The sequence below is a fragment of the Pyrus communis genome, chromosome 16 (assembly GCF_041283825.1).
Source record: "Pyrus communis isolate YQ-2024b chromosome 16, ASM4128382v1, whole genome shotgun sequence".
In the NCBI taxonomy this organism is placed as follows: Eukaryota; Viridiplantae; Streptophyta; class Magnoliopsida; order Rosales; family Rosaceae; genus Pyrus; species Pyrus communis.
This window is the reverse complement of record NC_142580.1, coordinates 29719951-29731729: the sequence shown is the minus strand read 5'-3', so window position 1 is coordinate 29731729 and position 11779 is coordinate 29719951. Positions and strand designations below refer to the sequence as shown.

The 11779-nt window shown below is 32.5% G+C and overlaps 1 long non-coding RNA gene across 1 annotated transcript; it reads left to right on the top strand.

The window, feature by feature from the left end:
* Positions 1-5151: 5151 nt before the first annotated feature.
* On the top strand, positions 5152-8792 carry LOC137730529 (uncharacterized). The gene is made up of 4 exons (XR_011068170.2): positions 5152-5401; positions 6774-6857; positions 7152-7244; positions 8249-8792. It is a non-coding gene; the product is annotated as an uncharacterized LOC137730529 (long non-coding RNA).
* The last annotated feature ends 2987 nt before the right edge of the window (positions 8793-11779 follow it).

Sequence of the window (11779 nt, the reverse complement as noted above, 5' to 3'; positions counted from 1 at the left end):
CATCAGAGCCCCAGGTTTCGACTTAAACTTTATTTTTCATTCATCATGAACCTCTCTATGTCATTGGGGAAATTTGATATTTGAAGAATTCGATGGGATGAATGACTTTGGTATTTGGCAATTGAAGATGCATGCTGTGTTAGTTCAACAAGGACTTCTAAAAGCGCTAAGAGGAAAAAATGACCTCTAGACACTTGGAGCAATCTTGTTGTTGATGTCAAATTTGCATGGGAGCTATGGCTCAAGTTGTAAAGCTTGTTTACCCATCCTCTTTAGTTGTCTTTGAGCCAATGAATGTTCACTCTGCATTCATAAGGCGAAGTTTGATGTTCGAGACTATGGTGAAGTGTTTGCACTTTTTTTTGGTTCGTTTGTTTGAGCTTTGCATAGATTTTTGGCTCATTTTTGTTAGTTTCTGTAATAGAATTTGTTCGAGAAGGCGTTTGAGGAAATTTCAAGTTTTGAAGACTTTTCAATTTTTTGACTTGTGGTGGAGATCAGTTTTTGAATGAATTTGGTGCACGTTTGTGTTTGTATTTTGGTATCGCAATTTGAAGTTTGTATCTGATTTGGAAGTTTGCTAATTTCTCACCGAGGTGGAGATTGCTGTGATTTACAGCTCAAAATTATGATGATGCAAAAATTAGGTTTGTGTTACCTATTTTATTTTGGTGTCCTATTTGGGTTTGCTTTTGACTTCTTAGTTGGATTCCTTGCTTGGTGGAGAGATTTTGTTAATTACCTATTTGTTTAGGATTAGGATTCTCATTGTAACCTAAGTGCTATGCACTATAAATGGGACCTTAGTGTTTGTTTGTTTTGTGTGTCTCACCATTAGTTTAGAGAATTTTCGCTAATTGGGTTTTGGATGGAGGTCACCATTTGGAGTCATGAGTGTGTGGCAAATTCATGGCTCATTTGTTTGACCATTTGGTGAGAGTCAATTGGTGGGTTTGAGAGTTAGAGAACAATTTTGGAGAATCTCCACTGTTTGTTTTACGTTCTCTACTCGTTTGGTTTAGGGTTTGTAATTTGTGGAATTTGGGTTGTGAGAGTTTAAACACTCTTTTGTAATCTCAATTTGTTTAGTGAAATTCCTCACAGTGCCTCGCCCGTGGACGTAATGTTTACACCAAACCACGTTAATCTCTTGTGTTCTTATTTTTGATATTGGTTGTTTAGTGAAATTCCTCACAGTGCCTCGCCCGTGGACATTATCCAAAGAACATTATCTTATCCAAACCTTATCCTAACCTAATCTTGTTCCACCTTAATTTCAGCTGCAAAAAGGGCTTAATTTTTTATTTATACACTTAAATATATGGTTCTAGAAGACCTTATCTGATACTAAAAGAATGCCGCACCATTTATTCCCTCTAGAAGTCCAATTTCTGCCACAGAAAACATTGTTTCTAGAATCCCTAGAAAGGTGGCGCCTTTCCTTCTTCTAGAAGCCCTAAAACCTACAATCCTTTTCTCCTAGGATTGTGAAATCCTTTTCCTTTCAGATTTTGGTGCACCCTAATCCTTCTCCCACCTGATTTCTACCAAACCCTAACCCTAATCTGATATCCCTTGGGTTTGCCGTGCATTATATATATATATATATATATATATATATATATATATATAAATTCATGTTTGTGCCACAACCCCCCTACCACCCCTCATTCATTCATTCGTTCATTCATTAAGCCATCAACCACCACATCACCCTAGTGCTGCAAGCAAGGAAGGAAGGAGAAGAAGAGTGCCGTGCAATTTGCCATCCAAGGAGGGTTCGAAATCTGCCATTGGAGTGGGGAGTGTTTCTGGGTTCTTTCTATCCTAGGTTTAGTTCAATGTTTATTTTAACTTGGTTTTCAATTATGATGAACATGTGGAACTAATTTCTTTATTGTTGGAGGTGAATTCGAAGCCATGATTATATGTTTTATATGAATTGATTACATCCAGTTATTGTTTCTTTAGTCTTGAATGTGATTTGCTTATCTGAGTTATTAAAACTTGTTTATGTATGTTGGTTGAGGGTTGACACTTAATTTGCATGCATGAATTTGACGCTAGAGTATAAGGGAGTTTCACCTAATCATTATGAACTTATATTCATGAGTAGTGGAGGTTGCTAGTCACAATCGTGTTAAGTGAATCCTTGGCATGAGTCTCATGCGTTTCATAATGATGAATGCCTTGTCAATGCTTATGATTTTCATAGAATTTAATGACTTTTGATATGTATCTCTATCATGCGTTTCATATAGAGAACTTGAGAAAGATAATTTGGTTACGATGCGTATTCCATCCAATTCCACGAGTTAAGGAAAATCTGAAAGTTAATTTATGCTTTTCATGGTTAATTTAGGTCATTGTCATTCATAGTCTAAAGGAATAATAACTGGAGATTGGTTTATATGCATATGTCATGTGTGGAAAAGGACCCTCTAACTAGCCTTTCACCCATTCAATTCACCTAATTTAATGTCTAATCTATTTAGTTTTGCAATCTGCCTAGTTTAATTAATTTCGTCCAAAGCAATTCCCCCTTTTATTAAGTGTGTTAGATTAGTTAGAAAAGTGTTCAAATCTGTCCAATTTAGTGTTTTGAGTCTAAGTTAGTTAAATTTCGTCCAAATAACTCCATAGAGTCAGTTTTGTGTCTATTTGCTAGTATTGTGCTGTTTAGAGTCAATTTAGTGTTTTTAGAGTCTAGTTTGTGTTTCTAAGTTTAGCTAAGTCTAGATTAGCATCCCTAGTTAATCCCTGGCCTAGAACGATCCTTACTTACATATATATTACAATTGTCATCAATAGGGTTTAATTTGTGTGTCAAGTTAATTTTCACATCAAAACCCTTCACATCTGTAGACTGAAAAGAGCCGATATTCACAAAATGTAATACCTTGTTCCATTATAGATTACGTCCAATTAAAAGTTCACATCTGTAGACCGAAAGCCCTAACTGGCAGTGTCTATAATACAAGTTTGTCATTATAATCTGGGATTGAAAAGATGGTTGGCTAGTCTATTAAATGGTTGTATGCTAGACAATAAAATAGAATATCACTTCAATCTTGACATCTTTATGGGTCTTATACCACCACAATCTTGATATGCTTCAGGGCTTGTAAGCAACATATAGTATAAACAAAGTATAAAACTGAACATGAACATGACTTTGAACAACAATCATATTTCACGATTTACTTTATAAATATAATATAATCCTTGTTTTAGACTTCTAGATGCATATAACATACGCTTTGATACCACATCTAAGTCAACTATAATATGCAACTAAAAGTACTAGCCTTGAGAAGCCATTGAATCCAAGCACAAGAATGAATCACGAACACATCAACAAGCAGAGATTTTCTACTCTCTCTACATGCCTTATGCACTCCTATATGGGGTAGAGTTTTGTGTTAGAATATTGTGTATAAGAGTGGGGACCTAAGCCTTATATTTATAGGTGAGAATATCAGGTTTCTTGCCCATAAAGAAATCCCTAATACATATTTTAGCACCTCCATAATCCATGACCTAATAGGAAAGATTTTCTCAATCATTATAGGTTTACTTTACCACCAAGTAATCCAGGATAATCAAATATTTCTTCCTATCTTGTATTCTTAATCAATTAGGACTCCTAAATAGATGTAAGCCCATTAAAAGTCTTACATTTGGTGCACGTTTGCGTTTGTATTTTGGTATCGCAATTTGAAGTTTGTATATGATTTGGAAGTTTGCTAATTTCTTGCCGAGGTGGAGATTGTTGTGATTTACAGCTCAAAATTATGATGATGCAGAAATTAGGTTTGTGTCACATATTTCGTTTTGGTGTCCTATTTGGGTTTACTTTTGACTTCTTAGTTGGATTCCTTGCTTCGTGTTCGTAGGAGCACATCGAGATCCAAGCTTTTGCACGAGAGGTAAAGCATCCCTCTAGTTAATTATAGTCGTCCATCTACTATAAAATATTATCCATTAACCTCACAGTCTGATTCAATTCTATTCAAGCACGAAGTAGGAACGTTAAACATTAATGGCAACATCCAAATACTGAAGATCTTCAGCGGTGGTAAGAATTATACATAGCTTGGTGGAACTTCCATATGATATTGCCAATCAAAATTTTCAAATCCTGTAAAAACAATCTCAAACAAGTTATAAGCAAGCTTGTGCGTGTAACTTTTGTATCTAATTATGAGTGTCAGTACCTAATTCGGAACTTTGAAGGTACATAATTTTAGCCTTGGTGTAGAGTTGTCAAAGTGTAGGATTATAAAAATAATTAAAGTCATAATACACATGTAATTTCAATCAATTAGATAATACCTTAATGTATCAAACACAAGGATCAATAAACAAAGAAGTAAATAGAAAAAAAGTAAGGAATAATTTGACTTGTGATATCAATAGATGCGTGTTGTCACTGTCTTAAAGTCGTAGATGCCTCCGTATGTGCAAGTAATATCGGCTATTTACAACTCCTTGAATCTCATAGAATGTTTGATCCATTAGCACGATTATGGCAGACGAGATGCCATAATAGTGATCAATTGCCTATTGATGATAAAGATAAGTAGGAGGTTAATAAGGGATATAAATAAGTACTGCGGTAGGATGAGAAGGGAAATATTTGAACGTATCTATTATGTTTGAGTAGTTCCCTATTTATAAAACTCTATATAACCTTTGGTAAAGGACATGACTTATCCCATTAGACATGACTCTTCATATTTATTATTTAATTCATAATAAAAAAAAAAACCTTTGAATCTTTAATAAAATAGAGTTAAAACCTCTGAAAGATTCAAAAATCTATAGAAATTGCAAAAACATAAATACATATATATAAATGAAAGAAATTTGTTGCAACTTTTACACCATGCAATAGGTGTAGGTGTCTTTCGGACTTGAACCTACACTTATTGTTAACAATTTTCATATGAAGAAATCATAGTGAACTATGTGTTGAACTAGACACCTTTTGACCAAAATACTAAACGCAACACACATGGTACCGATAAAAAACTTGACAGGGGTTAGCACTATTTATGGCCATTTGCTTTAACAATTTTCAAATCTCAGCTTCTCTATACGATTCTATTGGTTTCTCCACCACAATGCTAACAAGAAATCATTTAAATCAAAGTGGTCCCCTACTACCGCCGCAACAGGTCCTTCAAATTCTCCACCTTTTCTTCATTGTAAACCCTAATTTCCAAATAGTTATTCCTTGATTTCAAAATTTTAATTTTGTATAGGCCGAGTATGATGCGTATTTCTACAAGGTTTTCGAGGTGTACACGCATCTATGAAAATTTCAGCAAGAAAATCGCCAGAAACTCAACCCACGTTCTCTCACTCATCTCTTTGCTCTGTCTCTCTCACTTTTGAGGTACCTACAACTACTTATGGAGTCAAAGCTGATGATTTATTTATTTATTTCAATTTTTCCTCAAAATTTTAGTTTTTCTTTCACGGATTTTAATTTTTTGAAATGGGTTTTTATTGATTCTCTTGATTGTAGTAGGTTATGAAGGGTATTCTTACCTCTTGGAGCTTCTTTGGTGAGTGGGATCTATTACTAGTTAGTATTTATGTTTGTTTTTTCATTTTTTTTGTTCTATATTTTAATCATTTAGAGCCAAATTTTTGCATTTTCTTTGCAAATTGTTAAGGGCCATGTTGTCATATGAAACTTTGACATTGTTTCTAAATTTTGGTAATTTTATCATCAGTAATGAGTTTCAATATATAAAACTAAAAGCAAGTGTTTGTTGCTTAGTTCAAAATGTAAGAATGTTTTTTCAGTTTTTGGTGTTTTTATATATTATTAGTTTTTAATTTTCTTTGTATATATTTTATTTTCGGTTGGCATTTTATTGTTCAAATCTGAAAAGAGTTTTAATTTTTTTACCTAATTTTCAGTTCAAACAAAAAAATTTTAGTAATTTGATTTTGTTATGTGGAATTTTTTTAGCAGTGATTTGAAGTGTTGGATGGTTTGTTGGGTTTCTTACAAAAATATGTTGGTTTTCTTTTTCTTTCTTTTGGCATATGTTTATCTGTTAATGTAAATTTGGGTTATGTTGGACTTTTTCAATTTGATTCTCCAATATATAATTCTTTTTATTCAGCATTCAATTTTCAGGTCTATTGTTGTAGTCTTTGTTTGAGGTGGGAATAGCCACAATTGGTAAGCTATTTGTTCTTATCTTTTCCATATATGTTTCTCCCTTAATAATTTACATCACTGATTTAGTCTTTTCAAATGGATAATTTGATTTGGTTTACCTTTTTCTATTCTGATTCAGATGGTAGATTTTCTAATAATAACTAAGATTTTCCAATGAAGATTCAATTAATTCAATTTTGATAAATGATTGAGAGTTTTTATATGAATGTATTATTGCGTTTGATAAATGATTGAAGAGTTGAGGATGGTTTTTTGCTTATGTTGTGCTTAGGTGTGTACTAAATTGGATGTTGGTCTGATTATTTCCATGCTCTTCATGAGTTTCGATACCCAACGGTGTCTCTTTTTTGCAGAATCCTTCGATTTAATTATTGGGTTATTAATTTATGTTTTTTTATTGAATTTGTTTTGATTCAATGGGTTAGTGAGCTAAAACTGTAATAGGGTTTCTTTTGGTTTTTGGGTTGTTCTTAATTTTTTGTTTCTTGGTTGAATTTGTTTTATTTATGGGGTTAGCCTAGATGGATCTTTTGTGTTGTGTATGTTTAATCATATGTTATATTCTTTCCAGTGCTACAGAGGGCCCAAATTCTTTAATTCAAGAACTTGGTTTGGTTAAATTTAGCTATCAAAGATGAAAGATATAAAGATGCAGGTATTTTATCAGGACTTTATCACTGCTTTCGTAACATATAAATTACTAAGTCGTGCTACATTTTCCCTTCTATTTTTTTCATCAATTTGCTCTGCCATAACCCTTTTACAATGTTTCTCCACCATTGCCCCAATTTTGTTGAAAACAGCAGCATCAACCTCTGACTCTCTTAGCTCAGGATGTGAGCTATATGAACAAATTGATTCGCCTAATTTTTTTAATCCTAATAAGTTTCACAGGATTTTCATGAACCTTGCATTTACTTTAAAAAATGGTTAATTTTTCGGTTTTTAGGTGACCGATTGTCAATGAACTCCCATAGGACTTGCTTCATGCTCTCGCTTCCCAATTGCTTTCTTTGTGGTTGGAAAAGCTACAGACTGCAATGTAAGTCCAAAGTTGATTGAAAGGTTTTAGAAATTTTGAATTTTTTGACGATTAGTTGTCAAAATTCTGATTTTGTTGTCAAAACTATTATTATTATTATTATTATAAAAGTGAAAAAAAAATCTCAATCTTTAAAGTGTCCTGTATACAGAAAAATTGAATATTAATCCCAGTTTCTGCATTCCGCTATTATTCGAGGTCTTCGACTCCCTCGAAGGCCGATAAACACCAACTATAACTACTACACTTTAGGTATAATTAAACAACCATAATTCCCAATTTTTTATTATTTGAGCATTTTTTGTTTTTAGTAAGGTCGTGATTCTGGATGTTGACATGATTATCTATGGGTCGATTGTTCCTTGGAAACTTAGTTCTGCAAAAGTAAGCCTATTGCAGCGTATATGGGTATATTACTATTACTATTTTTTTCTTTCATCAGACGAGCATTGTTTTGCTATCGTATTCTGTATTTTGATTCCCCGGTTTGTATAAGATTTTCTTCTGAGAGATTAAAATTGATTTTGGTTCTTTGAAAGCACTTGCCAAATGGTTTCTAAAGAAGCACCTGCCATATGCTTCAAGAATCATTTCTATGTTTTTTTTTCAGGAAGCATGTGGACTCTAATAGAAACTTTAAACATGTTTCAAATAAAAAAATTTCTAGCAAAAACGCTTAAAAGCGGAAGTGCTTCTTATAGAAGGGGTTTCAAAAGCAGAAGAGCTTCTTATAGAAAGGGTTTCAAATGACTAATGTACCCTTTGTTTCATTACAATTGAAGATTTGGTTTTTGGATTTCAGGTTAAGCTCTCTAAGTACATTGGGAATAAGCATGTGATTCTTTTTTTTTTTTACGCATTGGACTTCACATTTGTTTTGTCTTGTATGTAAGCATGTTTTCAGTCAGCATCTCTGCATATAAATTTTAATCTTTATTTGATGTTGAATGAATCTATCTTAACCTGATTGATTTGTTCAAAAATTTTGAACCCACATTGCAGAGATCACCGCTCTCAACAACCGCCACGCTGAGTTTGCAGAGCTTAACACACAAATCTTGGGTGTTTCAGTTGAAAGTGTGACATGTTGCCCTGCTTCTCACTATCTTCTATAACACAAAAATGGGTTGGAATTTTGCGTCAATAGTTTTGTGTTTTGAAATCCCAAATTGAATGGCGTCAATAGTTTTGTGTTTGGAAATCCCAAATTGAATGAAGTATGTGTTACATATTGATGTAGTAGTTGCAAAGAAATGGTATGTTGATGTAGATAATTAGGAGTTCAATCTATTTGTACTTAAACACAAATAGAGATAATTGCATAAGGTTTTCTCATGTTTGAATTTTTTTGTTTATACATTTGATTCAAGTATTATTTCATACTTTGATCACTTTTCATGTATTCATGTTTATGTTTGTATTAGGACAATTTAATTCAAAGAAACATTGCTGACAATGCACTTGGGATGGTGCAACTTTGATATGCTTTTGTATGTACAAATCTTACTAACATTTTTAATATAAATAATATTATTCTTTTATGAGACATTTTTTATATTGTTCATACAATTTGTTATCACGCAACAATGTGCGGGCAACAATTTCATATACATGTATATATCATGCAAGATGTATCATTTAATGATGTGTCTTAATCATATAGAACATCATAAATTAGACTGATTAAATATACATACTTAATATATAGAGAACTCATCGTCTTTTTCAAAGCGAAGTATGAAAGAACCTATGAAATAGCATATTTCCTCTAAGAAATAGGCTTCTATTTCTTCACAAATGTGGTTACAATATATCCATACCAATGAAAGAGATGCACAACTTCCTAAACACACAACCTGGATATGTCATAACTTTTTCTATTGGAATTCATTGATCCATATATAATTAGAATTTATATGTGCTGCTAAAAGAAAATGCACACCATTTGAAAACCATAGACACCGTGCGTTTCTCAAAACACATGAAAAGTCCATAATTGGTTTTCCAGTATTTATTTGAAATTTAGAGCAGGAAAAATACAAGCATATGCCATCATGCAAAACAATAAGAAATTATCACATCATGTAATGCCAATTAGGAACTAATATGGGTACACATGATGATTATGTTTATAATAACCATAATCATCACGCTTCGGTCATATAGTTTGAATAGTCAAATCATTTCACTGCTTTCACTTTATCCCATAAACCAATTTGTAATAAAATATGTTTAATATGGAAACTGCAATAAACTATTCAAGAATGCAATAATTATATCAATGAGAATGCAAACATTGTCAAATTTATCAAAAGAAATAAGACAAATAATAAACATACGTAAGAAACCATTCCGTAACAAATAAAACTGCCACGTGATATATTTTATGACAATTTCTTAATAACAATTAGTATGCACATAAATTAATCGTAGTCACGCTTCATATATAAAAAGCAAGGACCGTCAGTCTTATAGCAGTAACATACATTTCAAAGAGACATGAAATTCAAAACCCAATGCACCAATCAGACTGATTTTGTTGGTTAAAAACAGCGAAGACTTTTCCATCAAGGGATGTAAAGTCTCTAATCACCAGTTCATGTTGTGTGAGTTCGATGGTTATCTATTTGATCTTCTGCAAGCATGGAGTTCCATTGCCTTCCTTCAAAAATTTCTCAAGGATTTGAAGTTGAGCGGGGTGACCGAGTCTAGTGCTTCCTTGAAGTTAACTTGGCCACAGGTGCCATGAATGGATCAAAATAAAAATTTCCCAGCCTCATTCCTTAATAAAAAAGATTGATGAATGTAAGTAATGGAAGCCTATACCAAGTAAAACAATATCTTTAATAAAAAAAGTACCTTTCATAAGTAGATACCATTTTGAATATATAAACAAGAGAGTTTAAGAGTTTAACTTTTACACTCGCTTTATATGCCATATTTAGAAGCTTTAAAGTCACCCATTCAAATTATGTGAAAATAATTAAGCAAAGAATCGTTGATCATTGGACACCAAGGTTTAAACATGAGTAAAGGCATGGGTAATAGGCACATCAAACACCAGAAATCAGAGAACAAGTATATTCCTTTCCACCATTACCACAAAAAAAATCATAATTTGATATACAAAAACAAATAGTGAAGTTTCGATATAGCCTCCTTACTCCTACATGATCTTCTCATTAGTACTAATCTTCATATGCATGATAAAACCCAAAAGAAACCACAAGTGGCAAAGGCAATGAAAAACAAACCCAATTGAGAACGTCTGAGAATAGCTGAGAACGCCTTGGGGCTCTTAGGCTTGAGCTCTAATAATTAAATTCAATAATTAATATTTTAAATTTTAAATTAATTTCGAATTTAATTAATCTTTGTATTTTTCAATGGACTCATCATTCCGGATGAAGTCTGAGAACATCTGAAAAAGTTTGAGAAAAAGATGAAGCCACACACTATTTACGTTGAACAATAACCTCCCAAAATCATATCTGTTGCAAATTGGTATATGACTACTATAAATAAATGCATTTGCATATCATTCAAAACACCAAAAATTATGTTTTCTTCCATAGAAGCAAACTGAGAGAACCACAAAGAAATTCCCTAGAAACAAAGTTTTCCGACGCAGGAATCCTAGTTTAGAACTTTGAATCCTAGTGAAGTAGATGCCTACAAAACTACAAGCACATTATAGGGATGAATTTCTATTTCAAGGATATTGCGGTATGCAAGCCTCAATCTTCAATTGATCTGTTTAATATTATTTTCGTTTACTCATTCTTTATCAATAGACTCAGTTGTAATTTATTGTTTATTAGCACATTCAAATATATATATATGTCATTGATTGTTGATAAATATCCAACAATCTTGAAACATAAATTATGGATCAACAATCTGTGAATGTGAATGGCATTAGGCCTAAATACATTGAAAAACCAGAGAAATTCAAAAGGCTGGATTTCAAGAGATGGTAACAAAAGATGTTCTTCCTAACAATCATGAATCTCCCTCATGTTGTCAAGGAAGAGGCTCCAAAGTCTAATGAGAATCCAATGATGAAAGAAACTGTGATGGGAATTGAAGCTTGGAATCATTATGAGTTTTGTTGCAAGAACAATATCCTTAATAGTTTGGATGATAATCTCTATGACATCTATGCTATGTACAAGACTGCAAAAGAGATGTGGGAATCCTTGGGGAAAAAGTATAAGATTGGTGATGCTGGTTCAACTAAATTAGTGATCGATAAGTTCCTTAAATATACTACTAACATTTGCCTACACGCTTTGTGTCTATGAGCACATTGTTTTAGAAAATGAGAAAGAGAGAGGAAGAGAGAGAATGTGGGGGGAGTGGGAGGTTTTTTTTTTTTTTTTTTTTTTTTTTTTTTTTTTTTTTTTTATAATATTGGAGGTATTTTAACATTATCTGTAGGTAAGGCTTCAATAAAAATGGTAAAATTTGGACCTGTGAAATTACATTATCACCCATCATTTTTTTTTGTGTGATAGAAGACTAATTTGTCTTTT